Source organism: Theropithecus gelada, chromosome X, assembly GCF_003255815.1.
Source record: "Theropithecus gelada isolate Dixy chromosome X, Tgel_1.0, whole genome shotgun sequence".
NCBI lineage: Eukaryota > Metazoa > Chordata > Mammalia > Primates > Cercopithecidae > Theropithecus > Theropithecus gelada.
The window spans coordinates 6,425,722-6,444,965 of NC_037689.1; the positions used below are offsets into that span (position 1 = coordinate 6,425,722).

Consider the following 19,244-nt stretch of genomic DNA (forward strand, 5'->3'; position numbering starts at 1 on the left):
GAGTCTTGCTCTGTCGCCCAGGCTGGAGTGCAGTAGTGCAATCTCGGCTCACTGCCACCTCCGCCTCCAGTGTTCAAGCGATTCTCCTGCCTCAGCCTCCCGAGTAGCTGGGACTACAGGCACACGCTGCCATGCCCAGATAATTTTTTTGTATTTTTAGTAGAGACGGGGTTTCACCATGTTGCCCAGGCTGGTTTCGAACTCCTGAGCTCAGGCACAGATTTTATGTTTACTGGCTTCAACAAATGGCTTTTTTTGCACACGAATAAAGTTACATAAAAAATGTTAAAGACACTAAAGAATAGAGTGGAGAGTACTGACAGAGTTTATGGATTCGAAGCAAAACTTCAACTTAGGAGATGTGAAGTCAAGTGTGGTTCCCTGGGTGATGTTTACTTGGTGTTGCAAAAGAAGACTTGTTAGGGTCAGTAGAGCAATGTCTGCATTCACTAAGGGGAAAAGCTTCATCACTTTTTTTTTTTTTGAGACGGAGTCTCGCTCTGTTGCCCAGGCTGGAGTGCAGTGGCCGGATCTCAGCTTACTGCAAACTCCGCCTTCCGGGTTTATGCCATTCTCCTGCCTCAGCCTCCCGAGTAGCTGGGACTACAGGCGCCCGCCACCTCGCCCGGCTAGTTTTTTGTATTTTTTAGTAGAGACGGGGTTTCACCGTGCTAGCCAAGATGGTCTCGATCTCCTGACCTTGTGATCCGCCCGTCTCGGCCTCCCAAAGTGCTGGGATTACAGGCTTGAGCCACTGTGCCCGGCCATCATTATTTTAAGATACACAAAATGAAAATTTTCTGTTGCATTCCATTTGTGAGCATTTATTTATTTATCTATCTATTTTGGAAACAGGGTCTCACTCTGTCACCCAGGCTGGAGTGCAGTGAGGTGATCATGGCTCACTGCAGCCTCAACCTCCCAGGTTCAAGCAATCCTCCCACCTCAGCCTCCTGAGTAGCTGGGATCACAGGCACGTGCCACCGTGCCCGGCTAATTTTTGTATTTTTGGTAGAGATGAGGTTTCGTCACGTTGCCTAGATTGGTCTTAAACTCCTGGGCTCAAGCAATCCTCCCACCTCAGCTTCCCAAAGTGCTGGGATTACAGGCATGAGCCACCGCACCTGCATTTGTTACATGAAATTTCATATTTGATTGAAAGAAAATAGAGATGCTAGATTTAAAAAAGAATCCTCCCTTTGAAGCACAACATTCAAAAACTACAAATTATCCAAATTCTGCTTATTTGTCGAGAAACGAGTTTTAACCCAATAAAAAAATACTCTTTGACCATTTGCTGCAACCTACTTATGCCAGCAATTTCCTGTTGATGGTGACTACCAAAAGATAGAAAAGATCATGTAGCTATTTCAAGCACAAAACCTTAGTCTCTGCCTGGCCATGACAAGAACAAGAGAATTATAAAAGGAAGGTGGAAAAGGAAGGCACGAATAAGCAGTTGTTCCATTTCTTAAGAAAGGTGGGTATGGTGTGAAAGCACCAGCCATATTCAACACTAGAAACTGCACCTGAGGCTTCTGAGAAACCAAAGGGTTATCTGATGACCCCAAAGCTTGTGTTTCTGAGGTCAGCTCTGCTGACCTGTAGAATGATGCAGCTACATTTCATACATTCAAGTTAATTACTGAGGACATTAGGTCAAACATCGGATTGTGTCTGAACAATCTCCATGGAATGTGTCTTACCTTCAACAACATGCTTTCCAAGATCAAAAAGTGGCAGGCCACAATAGAAGTTTATATCTGTGTCAAAACTACCAATTGTTATTTACTTAATTTCCTTTGTTTGAGCTTTCACCAAGAAACACAATAACTTGATGTAGAAGATCTATGCTCAGCATCAGTGGATTTGCCAAATCAAGATTAAAATGACCATAAATGAATCAAAGGACCATAGAATAAATCAAACCACTTATGACTTGATCAGAAGTGGGCATGGATGTTGACCACTACAAATTCACATTAGTGAATTTAAAAGTTATGGTCTGCTATGGTTTGAATGTGTCCCCTAAAGTTCATGCATTAAAAACTTAATCCCCAATGCAACAGTGTTGACAGGTGGGACCTTTAAGAGGTAATGAGGTTATGAGGACTCTTCCCTCATAAATGGATGAATGCTGTTATCACAGGAGTGGGTTGCTTATCACAGAAACGGGTTCTTGATAAAAGGATGAGTTCTACCCACTTCCCTTCTCTCTTTGTCACGTGCACATGCTCTCTTGCCCTTCTGCCTTCCACCATGGGATGATGCAGCAAGAAGGCTCTCACCAGATGTAGCCACATGATCTTGGACAGCCCAGCCTCCAGAATGATAAGAAATAAAATAAAATCTCTCTCTCTCTTTTTTTTTTTTTTTTTTTTGAGACAGAGTCTCGCTCTGTCACCTAGGCTGGAGTGCAGTGGCATGATCTAGGCTTGCTGGAACCTCTGCCTCCTGGGTACAAGTGAGTTTTGTGCCTCAGCCTCCCAAGTAGCTGGGACTACAGGCACCTGCCACCAGGATGCCCAGCTAATTTTTATATTTTTAGTAGAGATGCAGTTTCACCATGTTGGCCAGGCTAGTCTTGAACTCCTGACCTCAAGCAATCCTCCTGCCTCAGCCTACCAAAGTGCCGGGATTACATGCGTGAGCCACCACGCCTGGCCTAAAATCTCTGTTCTTCACAAATTACCAGTCTCAAATATTCTGTTATAGTAGCGCAAAATGGACTAAGAAGATTGGTGCCAAGAATAGGGCTGCTACTATAATGTCTGAAAATGTGGAAGTGGCTTTGAAACTGGGTAATGGGTAGAGGTTGAAAGAATATGGAAGAGCAGGCTAGAAAAAGCCTGTAATGCCATTAATAGAGGGTTAAGGGTGATTTTGGTCGAGGCCTCAGAAGAAGACAAGTGCTATAGGGAAAGGCTAAACTTCCTCAGGGATTACTTAAGTGGCCATGATCAGTTCTGATGCTCATGTGTTAAAAATGTAATCACCAAGTGGTTCTGATCATGACCACTTAAGTAATCCCTAAGGAGATTTAGGCTCCTTAGCTTTATTTCTAATCCCATGATCAGAAATATGGATGGTAAAGGCCATTTTGATGAGGTCTCCGATGGAAATGAGAAATAAGGTATTAGAAACTGGAATAAAAGCCACCTTTGTTATATGCGTGCAAAGATTTGGCAGAATTGTGTTCATGTCCTAGGACTTTGTGGAAGGCAGAATTTAAGAGTCATAAACCAGCATATACAGCAGAAAAAAAATCTAAGCAGCAAAGTGTTTGAGATGCTGCATGACTACTTTTGGCTATGTACAGCAAAACGAGAGAAAAATGATTTAAAGACAGAATTTATAATTAAAAGAGAAGCAGAACAGAAAGATTTGGAAAACTCTCAGCCTGACCATGTAAAAAATACAAAAGCGTGTTGGGGAGAGAATACTAAGGGTGTGACCAAGAGACTGCTAAAGAGACTAACATGGGTAGAAGGAAGCCAGATTCTATTCAGAGGCCTTTGAGGCAAGCTAGGATCTTGAGGGCAAGGTTTCTAGAGAGGTATCCCTAGGACTTCAGCATTTGCTGCCCTGTGCCACCTTGGGACTCTGCTCCTTCAATTCTGAAGCAACACCCCTTGGTTGCCCCTGCTGTGGCTCAAGCAGGCCTCAATGCAGCTCTACTTGCTGCTCCAGAAAGTATAACCTGTAAACCTTGGTAGTGTCCACATGGTGCTAATTCTGTAGGCACACAGAATGCAAGAGTTGTGGAACCATGGCTTCCTTCGTCTAGATTTCCAAGAATTTCATGGACAGCTTGGGGAACCACACAGAGACTTGTCATAGGGATGGAGCCACTGCAGAGGGCCCCCACTAAGGCAACACTTAATGGAACTGTGGGAGTGGGGCTGTCCCAAGACCACAGAACTATAGGACCACGAATGTGCAACTCCAGCCTGGGAAGGCTGGAGGCATGAGATTTCAACCCATGAGAGCTGCTGGGTAGACTGAGCCCAGCAAAGCCATAGGGGCAGGGCTGCTCAAGGCCTTGGGGGCCCAGCCCAGCTCTAGTGTGCCCAGGACGCAGGATGCAGAATCAAAGATCATTCTCCAGCTTCAAGACTTAATGTTGGCTGGGCATGGTAATCCCAGCAGTTTGAGAGGCTGAGGTGGGTGGATCGCTTGAGCCCAGGAGTTTGAGACCAGCCTGGGCAACATGGCCAAATCCCATCTCTACAAAAGCTCTGGGGGCTGAGATGAGAGGATCGCTTGAGCCCAGGAGGTTGAGGCTGCAGTGAGCTGTGACACCGTGATCACATCACTGTACTCCAGCCTGGGTGACAGAGAGGGAGACCTTAACTCACACACACACACACACACAAAAGACAATGTTGTTTTCTCTGTTGGATTTTGGACTTACTTGGGACCAGTTACCCCTTTCTTCTTGCCTATTTCTCCCTTTTGGAATGGGAATGTCTATCCTATGCCTGTCCCACCACTGTATTTTGGAAGAACGTAATTCGCTATTTTCACAGGCTAACATCTGGAGAGAAATTTGCCTCAGGATGAATTGCACCTGGAGTCTCTCCTGTCTGATTCAAATGGGACTCTTGATTTTGGATTTCTGAGTTGGTGCTGGAACGAGTCAAGACTTTGGGGCTATTGGGATGGAATGAATCTATTTTAGACGTGAGAAGGACATGGATTTTGGGAGTTAAGGAAGAATGCTATGGCTCAAATGTGTCCTCTGAAGTTCATGTGTTGGAAACCTAATCCCCAATGCAACAGTATTGAGAAGTGAGACCTTTAAGAAGTGATGAGGTAATGAGGGCTCTGCCCTCATAAACAGATTAATCCTGTTTTCATGGGAGTGGGTTTCTATCGTAGGAAGGGTTCCTGATAAATAGATGAGTTCGGCTCCCTTCTCCTCTCTCTTCTCTCATCTCTCTTCTCTCTTCCCTCTTCCCTCTCTTCTCTCTCTTCTCTCTTCTCTCTTCTCCTCTCCTCTCCTCTTCTCTCTCTCTCTCTAATGCAAAAACGTGTTCTCTTGCCTTTCTGCCCTCCACTATGGGATGGCGCAGGAAGGAGGCCCTTGCTAGATACATGCCCCTCAACCTTGGACTTCCTAGCCTCCGGAACTGTAAGAAAGAAATCTCTGCTTGTTAAAAATTATCCAGTCTCAAGTATTCTGTTAGAGCAGCACAAAACAGACTAAGACATGTTTCTAGAAGTGAGCTCAAGTGTGTCATAAAAAAAACTGAAAAGATTTCATTTGAAAGTTGTACACAAATTCAATATTTAATAACTCCCCAAAAACTCTGCATTTTAATTTTTCTTCCTGTAATTGTATAATATGAGGAAAATGTAAGAAATTCTTTTTCACCCAACTCTAGTACCCCTAACCCTCTTCAGTTTACTCCAGTGTGCCATAAAATATTTCACTTTCTCTGTGTGCCAGGTTGTGAATGCCCTAATACATTTACATCTAGTCACATTACATAGAAACACTAGCACATACAGACAGATATGTGCACATGGGGACACGTGTACATGGAAATTCAAATTTGCACTCACATTCAGACCAGCCGATAAGCACAATGAGACACTCATACACAGACACACAAACATGCCCCCTCAACTGCACAGAAACAGCTAGGCATGCATGTAGATACCCACACCAGCAAATTGATCAAAGATACACACACATACAATACACAGATATAACTATATAACTGCCTTTCTATAGAAATACAGGCCTACAGGCCGGGCGCGGTGGCTCAAGCCTGTAATCCCAGCACTTTGGGAGGCCGAGACGGGCGGATCACAAGGTCAGGAGATCGAGACCATCCTGGCTAACATGGTGAAACCCCGTCTCTACTAAAAATACAAAAAACTAGCCGGGCGAGGTGGCGGGCGCCTGTAGTCCCAGCTACTGGGAGGCTGAGGCAGGAGAATGGCGTAAACCCGGGAGGCGGAGCTTGCAGTGAGCTGAGATCCGGCCACTGCACTCCAGCCTGGGCGACACAGCAAGACTCCGTCTCAAAAAAAAAAAAAAAAAAAAAAAAAAAAGAAATACAGGCCTACAGTCTCAGACTGTACAGACGCTTCCAGAGGAGGACAGTGACATTTTTACTCCCTTTTTGAAGCTAACCGTATACCATTTTGTACATCAGCTATGCACAGCCAGAGATGGGTAGGGGGCGCGGGGCAGGGGTGAAGGGCTGTAGGGGCACCCCAATCAGAAATTTCTAACTTTTTGTTAATAATTAATCCCCTTCCCACTGTGGTTTCTGTTGTCTTTTTTTTTTTTTTTTTTTTTGAGTCGGAGTCTCGCTCTTGTTGCCCAGGCTGGAGTGCAATGGTGCGATCTTTGCTCACTGCAACCTCCACCTCCCGGGTTCAAGTGATTTTCCTACCTCAGCCTCCCGAGTAGCTGGGATTACAGGCACCCACCACCATGCCCGGCTAATTTTTGTATTTTTTGTAGAGATGGGGTTTCACCATGTTGGCCAGGTTGGTCTCAAACTCCTGACCTCAGGTGATCCACTTGCCTCAGCCTCCCAAAGTGCTGGGCCACCGCGACCGGCCGTCATTTTTTTTATTAAAAAATTTTTTTTGGCTGGATGCGGTGGCTCACGCCTGTAATCCCAGCACTTTGGGAGGCCTGGGTGGGTGAATTACCTGAGGCCAGGAGTTCGAGACCAGCTTGGCCAACATGGAAAAACCCTGTCTCTACTAAAAATACAAAAATTAGCCGGGTGTGCTGGAGGATGCCAGTAATCCCAGCTACTCGGGAGGTTGAGGCATGATAATCGCTTGAACCTGGGAGGCAGAGGTTGCAGTGAGGTAAGATCGTGCCGCTGCACTCCAGCCTGGGTGACAAGAGCAAGGTTGTGTCTCAAAAAAATTTTTTTTCACTTTTTACCTCTTGTGTATATGTAGGGAGTTTACAGGGAAATATGTACTTTATGGAATAAGTTTTAAGAACTATATACGTGTGTGTGTGTGTGTATGTGGGTATGTGTATATATATACTTAAAAAATTTTTTTTTTTGAGACAGGGTCTCCCTCTGTCACCCAGGCTGGAGTGCGATGGCGAGATCTTGGTTCACTGTAGCCTTGAACTCCTGGGCTCAAGGGATCCTCTCACCTCAGCCTCCCAAGTCGCTGGGACTACAGGCATGTGCCACCATGCCCGGCTAATTTTTCTATTTTTTGTAGACAGGTTCTGGGTTTTTTTGTTTTTTTTTTTTTGAGACATGGTCTCACTCTGTCACCCAGGCTGGAGTATAGTGGCATGTTCATGGCTCACTGCAGCCTCGAACTCCTGGGCTCAAGTGATCCTCCTACCTCAGCCTCCTGAGTAGCTGGGACTAGAGGTGCACACCACTACACCTGGCTAATTTTTCTATTTTTTGTAGAGATTGGGTTTTGCCATATTGCCCAGGCTGGTCTCAAACTCCTGGGCTCAAGCAATCTGTCCACCTTGACCTCCCAAAGTGCTAGGATTACAGGTGTGAGTCACCACACCTGGCCTAAAACATATTTTATTTAAAATAAAGTAATGGAGCTTTAATCTTACAGAGCTAAATTACTGATTATATATTTGTTGAGCTGATTTAAGGGTTAAAAAAAAATCTATTTAACAAAAATTAAATGGCCGGCATGGAGGCGGAGGTTGCAGTGAGCCGAGATCGTGCCACTGCACTCCAGCCTGGGCGACAGAGTGAGACCCTGTGTCACACATAAAAATTGTATTGAGAGTTTTATTTTTAATTTATTTTATTTTTTATTTTTTGAGATGGAGTCTCACTCTGTCGCCCAGGCTGGAGTGCAGTGGCGCGATCTTGGCTCACTGGAAGCTCCGCCTCCCGGGTTCACACCATTCTCCTGCCTCAGCCTCCCGAGTAGCTGGGACTACAGGCGCCCACCACCACGCCTGGCTAAAATTTTTGTATTTTTAGTAGAGACGGGGGTTTCACTGTGTTAGCCAGGATGGTCTCGATCTCCTGACCTCGTGATTTGCCCACCTCGGCCTCCCAAAGTGCTGGGATTACAGGCGTGAGCCACCACGCCCTGCCGAGAGTTTTATTTTTTAACTTCAAAGCCTTCTTAATAGTCTTTCTTCTACGGGAAAAAAAAAAAAAGGGAATACAGGTCTAGGTGAAATGCGTTCACCATTTACATAGGCACTTACAGTCATACATACACATGAACCAAACTACATGAACCTACACACTTACAGATACAGTGTTACATGCACAGACATAAGAAAACATAGGTCAAGTCCTGCTCATATCCTATAGATCCAGGCCCTCCCATGCGCCACCCCACTGGTTCTTATACTAAGAGATTAAAACCCGCTCTATTACTATACAAAGCCACTGTCACAAATCTGCCCTGGAACACATCCATATACACAGAGTACAGACCTGCTCACACATACAAGCACATGGCTCAGCCTCACTGCTACACACACACAAAGGCAAGCAGGCATGTAGAGCAATGCAGACTGAAGCATACACATCCACATAGCCACTGATGTTTATAAATACAGAAAGACTCTCAGATGCACACTAGCCTTTTACACACACACACACACATGCACGCACCTGGATCATCACATATAAACCTGGATACCAACCTTCTGACATTTATAGGCACTCGCAACAGAGATTCACATGCATACATTTACATATTGACCCCTACAAACCTGTTTACGTAGGCAGATAAAAACATGCTGGCATGCACACACAGATGGAAGCATGCTCACATGTGCAGACACACCAGCAGTGCAGGTCACACCCACACTCACAGACACTACACTACCACAGATACAGGCATGTGCACTCATACACCCAGATGTGTGTGCACTGGGAAATACACACATGGGGCCAACCCCCTCCATTCACGCCTGGGGCACATGCTTCCTTTCTCACATGTTCGTGGTTTTGTATGCACACTGGGATACACAGAAGTACAAACCCACTTTCATGTACAAACACAGATACACATAGGATATGCTCATTCTGTCACACAGACATATAGACACAGATAACGGGAAATATGCACATAGAAACCCCATTCACACTTGCAGATGGACACATACTATTACACACTGGCATGGCTAATAATTATGGTAATACATAATGGCTTATATGGTGCAGAGGACTCATTACATGCCAGGCACGTGCTTTTCTTTTCCTTTTTTCTTTCTTTTCCTTCTCTTTCTTTTCTTTTCTTTTTTTTTTTTTTTCTTTTTTGAGATGGAGTTTCACTCTTGTTGCCCAGGCTGGAGTGCAATGGCATGATCTTGGCTCACTGCAACCTCCACCTCCTGAGTTCAAGTGATTCTCCTGCCTCAGCTTTCCGAGTAGCTGGTATTACAGGCATGCGCCACCACACCTGGCTAATTTTGTGTGTGTGTGTGGTTTTTTCTTTTTCTTTTTTTTTTAGTAGAGATAGGGTTTCTCCATGTTGGTCAGGCTGGTCTCAAACTCCCGACCTCAGGTGATCCACCCACCTTGGCCTCCCAACGTGCTGGGATTATAGGTGTGAGCCACCGTGCCCAGCCACTTTTCTTTCTTTCTTTCTTTCTTTCTTTGAGATGGAGTTTCACTCTTGTCGCCTAGGCTAGAGTGCAATGGCATGATCTCGGCTCACTGCAACCTCCACCTCCCGGGTTCAAGCGATTCTCCTGCCTCAGCCTCCCGAGTAGCTGGGATTACAGGCGTGTGCCACCACGCCCAGTTAATTTTTGTATTTTTAGTAGAGACAGGGTTTCACCACATTGGCCAGGCTGGTCTCGAACTCCTGACCTCAAGTGATCCGCCTGCCTCGGCCTCCCAAAGTGCTGGGATTACAGGCGTGAGCCAATGCGTCCAGCCTCTAAGTGCTTTTCATATAACTCACCCAATCCTCATCCTATGAGATAGGTAATAGTACTCCCACTTTTACAGATAAGACACTGGGGCTTTGTTGAGCTTAGGTGACTTGCCCAAAGCCATACAACTAATAAATGGCAGAACTAGGATTTGAACGCAAAAGCTGCCTCCAGAGACCTTGCAGATCCAACTTATATGTAGAAGTACACTCACCTCATGCACAAGTACAGATACATACCACTTTAGCACAAGCACGTGCACACCCAATCCAGCTGATACACTCAGGTACAAATGGCCACACACACCTAGTCACATACATAAACAAACATGGACATGTTCACATTTACAGACATTCCAGCAGAGATATATATGCCCCGGGAAATATATATACATTCATACACATGTCCACAATCACACACCCTACCCAGACACACCCACATTATTGAACACACAAAACCTCCAGATATACCACTTGCACACTCACACACAGATACAGTCACATTCTCAGATATATTCCTCACCCAAATACTCACACATGCTATCCTCATACTCACATGCTGGCCACATACTCACACATGTGGCCAGATGCAGCCACATGCACACCCCCTAGATTCACTCACACTCACACACACACCCACACACTCTCACACCACCCAGAGATGACACATCCTATTTATATATACACATCCTGATTCATAGCCATGTAGACATTCAGACACAGGCTGAGCCCTGCTCACATCCTATAGGTCTTTGCGGTCTTAGATATACCCCACACTCTCACATGCTCCAACTCAGATGTGCCCACATTCTTCTCAAATACACCTACTTTCAAACATATACCCAAGGCCGGGCACGGTGGCTCAAGCCTGTAATCCCAGCACTTTGGGAGGCCGAGACGGGTGGATCACAAGGTCAGGAGATCGAGACCATCCTGGCTAACACGGCGAAACCCTGTCTCTACTAAAAACACAAAAAATTAGCCGGGCGAGGTGGCGGCGCCTGTGGTCCCAGCTACTCGGGAGGCTGAGGCAGGAGAATAGCGGGAACCCGGGAGGCGGAGCTTGCAGTGAGCTGAGATCTGGCCACTGCACTCCAGCCTGGGCGACAGAGCGAGACTCCGTCTCAAAAAAAAAACAAACAAACAAACAAAAAAAAAACATATACCCAACACTGATACACCCACACCCTCTCACACAAATCCCATCTAAATACACCCGTTCTCATATACATACATCTCAAATGCACTTACACGCACAGGCCCTCCACACTTATGCAAACTCCCAATTCAGTACACCCACACTCTCACATCACACAGATACACTCAAACTTGTACCCCACCCCAACTCAGAGCCCTCATACCCGAACCAGGTGCACCTACAATCTCTCTCTCACACACAGTATTAAGACACACCCACAATGACACACATACCTTCCAAAGGGACTACACTTACCCACACCCCATCCAAGTACTCACACTCACAAATTCCCAAGCCAAATACATCCACACACACAGACACACACATCATTCTCATACATACACACACACACACACACACTCCAAATACAGCCCCACTCTCACAGTACACACACACTCCAAATACAGCCCCACTCTCACAGCCCCATCCAGACACATCCATCCTCTCCTACATCATCATTCAGATTCATCCCATATAGACCATGGAGATCCACTCAAAGCCACATGCACCACCCAGGTATAACTCCATCCACACACACAACCCACCTGGACATATCCAACTCTCACACATGCCATCCAGTGGACCTCTGCACATGCCCCACTCCCCAGATCCACCCATGCTCTCATCTCCTCCACACCACCCACAAGCACCCACACTCCATACACACACTTCCCACTCAGCTGTGCCCCCAACTCTCTTTTACACAACCCATCCAGTTATACACATTCACACCCACACCCAAGTACATATATGCCCACATTCTCCACCCAGATACAACCAAAGCTCTCATCACACGCCATCCAGACATACTTTATTGCACACTCCATCACCCAAATATACCCATCCTGTCACTCGCCTACCATCCAGATACACCCACATTCAAACCCACTCTACCCCCAATACATCCCCACTCTGTCTCACACACAGCCCAAATGTACCTACACACTTTCTCTTTCACACACCATCCGGATACATCCACACCTCACATGCACCTATATTCTGATACACCCCCCCACTACATCCACACTTGCCTCCAACCCAGTTAAACCCAAACTCTCACACCTCATCCAGCGCACACTCTTCCCACAGAAGACATGCGTGCTCACACCTCTACCACACTCAGAAACACCCCCACTCTCTCTTACACACAAACACAATCTCGACCCCCAATTCTCTTAATCACCATCAGCCAGATCTACTCACACTGTACACACACAATGCAGATACATCCATACTGTCTCACACACACCACCCATACACACACTCCATAGACACCCCCAATTATATACACTCCCACCCTCACCCAGATGTGCCCAAATTCTCTTTCTCATGCACACCACCCACCCTATCTCACCATTCAGATAAACCCGCACTCACATACCCTTCAAATACACACATCCTCACACATATCCCCAGCCCAACTCTCACTTATACCATCCTCCACCCACACAGGCCACTTTACATACAACCACACTGACCCCACACTCCCAAACACACCCAAATGCCTCACATGCACACCCTACCCAGAAACACCCATACACCCATGTGCTCTCTCTCTCTTTTTTTTTGTTTGAGACGGAGTCTTGCTCTGTTGCCCAGGCTGGAGTGCAGTGGCGTGATCTCGGCTCACTGCAACCTCCACCTCCTGGGTTCAAGCAATTCTCCTGTCTCAGCCTCCCGAGTAGCTGGGACTACAGGCATGCACCACCACGCCCAGTTGTATTTTTAATAGAGATGGGGTTTCACCATATAGGTCAGGCTGGTCTCAAACTCCTGACCTTAGGTGATCCACCCGCCTTGGCCTCCCAAAGCGCTGGGATTACAGGCATGAGCCACTGCACCCGGGACATGCTCTCTCTTACACACATGCAGACCACATCCTTTCTCTCTCACTAGATATACCAGTCTACACACACACACACACACACACACACACACACACACACACACTCTACTAAGATCTTTTCTTTTTTTTTTTTTTTTTTGAGACAGAGTCTCGCTCTGTCACCCTGGCTGGAGTGCAGTGGCGCTATCTCAGCTCACTGCAAGCTCCGGCTTCTGGGTTCACACCATTCTCCTGCCTCAGCCTCCCGAGTAGCTGGAATTACAGGCACCCGCCACCACACCTGGCTAATTTTGTTTTTGTATTTTTAGTAGAGACGGGGTTTCACTGTCTAGATTTCTGCCTGGATGGCATAATTTGGGTCCTCTCAGTGAAAACTATTTACCAACCCTAGATACCATACAATGCCACTCTACTCTGGGCCTTTGATGGTTGGGGGGATGAGAAGGGAGGTCTTTGTGTTTCAAAGAATCTTTTTCTAAACGGGCCTCTTTTCCCCAGTAGGACATCGGCCATGATTGGTGCCCACTTCTTGAGTGTGAATAATGACAGGAATTATCCTGAGACCCCCACAAAAGCCCAGTACATGGTCAAGGCCAGAGAAGCCCCAGAATGGGGGTCACAGGCATCAGGTGTCATAACTTGCCAATCTGCAGGATGTCTACACACTTACAGACAGACATAGTCTCGCAGGGCACCAGTGACTCTCAGTCATACACATAAATACATACTGAGGTACACAGACTTGCAAGTATTCTCCCTTTTCATCCCCTTGCCAATAAGGCCCAATCTGCACAGGCCCAAGGCCAAGTATCTCTCCCTCACATCGACTGACAGACACATGCACAAACACCTACACTCATCCTTACACATGGACTCACTCACACTGTACTTAGTCACACGTCTACATCCGTTTACCCTTTTTTTTTCTTTTTTTTGAGACAGAGTCTTGCTCTGTCGCCCAGGCTGGAGTGCAGTGGCGCGATCTCAGCTCACTGCAAGCTCCGCCTCCCGGGTTCACGCCATTCTCCTGCCTCAGCCTCCCGAGTAGCTGGGACTACAGGAGCCTGCCACCACGACTGGCTAATTTTTGTATTTGTAGTAGAGACGGGGTTTCACCATGTTGGCCAGGATGGTCTCGATCTCCTGACCTCGTGATCCGCCTGCCTCGGCCTCCCAAAGTGCTGGGATTACAGGCGTGAGCCACCGCACCTGGCCTGTTTACTCTTGAACATAGGCATGCATGCATGACATACATTCACATGACATAATGCCCACGAATGACATACATTCACTCACAAACACAGGGGTACATACATGCATACCTTCACATGTCCACAGACTTTGTATCACACCCAAGGAGATGATGAACAAACATGGAGACAGAGAGGCAAGCTCCCAAATGTGTGCACACACACACCCAGACATGACCACATATATTTACACACTCACACACCTGTGTGGGTGTACTCACACACATAAACACCTAGATATGCACATGCTTGTAAATGACATGAAGTACGGATATGCAGACATTCCTAACACAGACTTGTACACACAAGTGGGCATGTTCACATGCACATAGACTTGTTCATTAATTCATTCTCATATGCATACAGTCAGACATGGAAATACAAATGTACTCACAAAACATGCTCACACTATCACAGCCAGATATGTACGTCATGTACATTCCTACGAGTGCATACACCCATATGAGAAGCTACACAATAAAGAGGAATCATTTACACCTACATTCTCACAGATGGACTTGGACACAAAGGTATATTCACACACATGGAAATACACTCACATACACACAACTGTACATCCAGCCACACAAGAAGGATTGATCCACACTCATCACAGACACACACATCCTCACACACATCCTCTCTCTCTCTCACACACACACTTAAACACACTTATAGGCTGAGAGTGGCATGCATGGACATTACCTTATATTGTGTTCTACAACATATGCTCCAGAACAAAGATGCATTAACGCAAACACATACATGCAAATAATTAGAACTGTACAAACTGGCACATTCACACATATGAATACACCTCTGTGTATGCCTGTCTGAATGTACAGGCATACACACAGGCATATTCTCACACACACACACACACACACACACACACGGATGTCTATGGACAGGCAGGCATATACAGACATGTTCAATGAAACACACACAGCCAGATGTTCACACATACTAGCATATACACTCGCATATACACTCACAATCACTCACAGGCATATTCAAATACACATTCACACTCACTCAGAAATTCAGACAAAACACATAATGAGACATGCACATCCAAGTAGCTACTCATGCATGCCACAATCAGACATTTACTCACACATAACAGTGTACACACAAACACAATTAGACATATAGACTATGCACCATTTCACCTATGCACACAGCGTTTTGCGTGTGTGTGTGTGTTTGTGTCCAGACAGGCATACACTCCCCCACACAGCCATACTCACATACACAATCAAATGTGCACACGTAGGCATACCCACAAAATAGATTTTCATTCACACACTCTCCCCTACCCATACAATTAGTTCTCCTTATACTAGTGTGCCCACCTACACTAACATTTCCCTAATCAGATGTGGACATAAAGGTTTGTCTATAGGTGATATACACTGGAACATGCACACATGGACATCTATATAATTAAAAATGCTGGATAACCCACATACAGACATTCACAGAAAGTCAAAAGACTACCCACACAAATGCAGGACAGACACACTCATATATACACACACACATATACACCCTCTCATACATGCATGGACATGCACATATGTGCCCTTACACTCAAAAACACACCCTTTAGATGCACCTACACTCATGAGCACACACCAGTATGCATAATCAGATACAACTAGGCATTCATCTAATTGGGCAAGCACACCCAGGCATTCTGAAACCCACACACTCATACACATACAACCAGACACATACACTCAAAGAAAAACTGATGCCACACACATATACAACCAGACATTCAACAGGCCTGATGGCTCAGAGAAAACACACCCACACTCAGGCTCAAAATCAAACATGCCCATTTGATCACCCAGACAGACATGCAAAGTCATGCCCACCCCACAGTACACACACAAGCCTACCCAGATACCCACACACTCACACGCATGCCATCACACGGCCTGCTCACACACATAGGTTCATACACAGCCACATTGCCCATGAAGAGACATGCACACACAAACTACACACTCAGCCACACATTTCTAGTAACATATATACACCCACGCTCGGGCCCAGAGGCCTCCAGACCACAGACCAGGTCCTCTCCCACACCAAATGCTTCTTCAGAAAAGTCTACTTTATGCCTCAAAGTCCCCCTCCCTGCCCCCACAGAGATGGTCTTCTGTGCCTCAGTCTTTCCCCATTCCTTCTCTTCCCTTGGTCACCAACCCCACACTCTGTGTCCCATCACATCTCCATACCCCAAAATCAGCCAGCAGACCCCATTCTTCCCCCATCCCAGGCTCTAGGTGAACAGCTCCCCGGGAGGCGTCCCTCACAGGTCTGGTTGCTGCATGGGCCACACCCCAGCTCTACCCGAAGCCCCATGATCTCAGGAGCTTCAGCCTCATCTCCAGGCCCTGCCAACCACTGACCACAGGCCAAACTCTTGCCAAGTCTCCCCTCAACAGGGAGACACATACATCACCAGGGCCAGGAAGGCTGCAGGCTGCAAGCCAGGCCTTTGCTGGCTCATGGGGGCTCAAGCCTCTGTGTGTGTATGCATGTGTGTGTGTGTGCACAAACAGGGACAAGTGCAGGGAAAGAAGCCTGGAGTGGGGTGGGGGAGGGAGGCTCTGCCCATAACCACTTATCATTCTCTACAAATGAGAAGTATTAACACAAGGCTTCTCCTGCCTCTCTTCCACTCCTCTCCATCTGCCCACTTGCTGCCCTCCCCAGATCTCTGCTGAGACCCTGAAGAAGAAGGACCTGTCCCTCCTCCAAGTAATCAATAACACTATTAATCATGAATAATCAGCAACAATATTGACCGTGAGCTTTGCTGACATTGCTTCAGTGCCACCTCGATGCGCATCTCTTACTTACACGCACCAACTCATTCAATGCCTACACACACCCAACAGGGAAGGGTTATCAGTCTCTTTGACAGATGGGAAAACTGAGGTTCAGTAAGTGGCATGCTTCCACTAAAGTTGCAGAGCTAGTAGTTGGGGGAAGTGTCCCTGGGAGGATCCATGTTCTGTATGTACCAGGCTTTCCTGCCCTTCCAGATATACAGACCTCTGGCTACTGGACACAAGGCCACAAGATATGGGCATCTGAAACAGAGACAGATAGCCTTGTGGTGGAGGCTGGGTCCCACACTGTAGGGACAACCATGTTGTTCCTGGCCCCTGCAGGTTGTCATGGGCTTGATCTTTGCCCCCACAGAACCATCAGGCAGCCTAGGGCCTGGAAGTGCTCCCCACTACCACCTCACCGTCCTTTAGCCCTACAGTGGCTTCCTCCCTCTAGCTGGGAATCGGCAACATCTTCAGTGGTGAGTGAGCAAAACTCTGCTACCTGTAGGGAGAGACGGAGGGGGGGTGCAGTGGTGGAGGAAGGAAGGAAGGAAAGGAGGAAAGAAGAAATGGGGGGTGGTCTGGGCTGGGAGCAGCTTCTCTGTCATGTCTACCCACCTGCTTGCTACCCAGGTGCACACATGCACACACACACACACACACACACACACACACACACACCCTGCCAGCAGGCCAAGGATCCTGGAAGAGAGTGGAGGAGGAGGGAGAGGGAGAGGAGCAGCCGCAAGAGGCTGAGCCTGCCCAGGGTGCAGGCATTGTAAAGGGAACACGGCCGGGATCCCAGGCATCCCTTCCACAGCCCGCACACAAGGAAAGATTAACACAGCCTCATGCCCAAACGCAACCATGATGATAAAAACAGACCCTGTGAGGGGAAACAGGTGGTGGTTCCCTTTTTCATGGGACATTTGGGATTGGGGAAGATGGGGGTAAGATGAGGAGTCCCCAGGCTTGGGTGCCAAGGAGCCCCTGTGATGGAGCAGAAAGAGACTAACAGAGTCAGAGAGAGACGGAGAGCATGGCAGTGATGGAGACTCTGAAGTATGTGTGGGGAGACAGAACAGAAGTCCCAGCCCCCAATCCTTGGTGGAGGGATGCTGACTGCTTACCTGGGCTCTCTCAGCAGGGATGTCTTAGAATCCACGATGGGGACTCAAGCTGTCTCACCCAGGTAAATCACAGCCCGGGCCACATTGTGGGACCCTCAGTGATCTGGCGGCCAGTGACACTCCTGCTTCTGTTGCCGTGGATACAGCCGGGCTGGTCTAAATCGCAGGCATCAGGGAAAGCAGGCACCGGAGGGGTGCACTGGGTAGGGCTAGGGGTGTTGGGGAACACCAGGTGGGCAGCACACAGCCTTGGGGTGCCCAACTAGCTGGCAGGTGGGGGTCCCGGCAGGTGCTTCCTCCACTATACACTCCCACCCCCATCTTCATGCTACTGCCAAGCTGGGAGGGGGGCCAGTGCTGGCCCCTGCTACCCGTCTGCCTGCCTGGCTGCCGGTCCCCCTACTCCCCCCACCGCCCCCTCCGTCTGCCTGCTGGCCGCCGCCTTTTGTCCTCAGAAGACACGGTCCCCGCGGGGCCTCTGCCAAGCCTCCAGCAGATGCTCAGGGTCCGGGGCTCCTCCCTGGGAGCACACGGGCCATGGCCTGGGAGAGCCCCAGATTGGGGGGGCTCTCATCCAGGCTCACCCCGCTCCCCGGGCCTGGCGGGGATGGGGAAGAGGTGCAGGTCCACAGCCAGAGGCAGCAGCAGAGGTGGTGTTGGGGAGGGGATGGACGCCAGAAAGAGGGGGTGGGGTGGAGAGAGAGGCTGGCCTGATAGCTGTGTCCCGGGTTTTAGATCCGGGTTGAGGAGGGTGGCTCAGAGCATCCGAGGGGGGTCCTCATGCAAAACGAGGGCACTAAGGGACTGCCGGAGGGACCCTCTTGGCCTGGGAACCACCCCGGTGCACACAAATCCAGGTCCCACGATGCTGGGGACACCCATCCTGGATAGAGCATCAGTGGGGAATCTGGGGCCCTAAGCTGGACCCCATCAGGCCTGTCCGTCCCCCCTCTCCTCGATTTGCACGGTCCCTGCCTCAGGGGCGGGCGGAGGAGGAGGGAGGCAGGGAGGGAGAGGGAGGGAAGGAGGAAGGCTGAGCAGGCAGGGAGACTCCCAGCTGCCAGCCTGGTCCTCCCTGGGGCGGGGCGGGGA

The 19,244-nt window shown here is 48.0% G+C and overlaps 1 protein-coding gene across 2 annotated transcripts in view; it reads right to left on the bottom strand.

The window, feature by feature from the left end:
- Positions 1-18,869, bottom strand: part of GPR173 (G protein-coupled receptor 173) — a 33,010-nt gene extending 14,141 nt beyond the window's left edge. For both annotated transcript variants that reach the window (XM_025372981.1, XM_025372982.1), the window contains exon 1: positions 18,153-18,869. The gene's annotated coding sequence lies outside the window, so the exon portion shown is untranslated. The remainder of the gene's footprint in view (positions 1-18,152) is intronic.
- Positions 18,870-19,244: the final 375 nt, after the last annotated feature.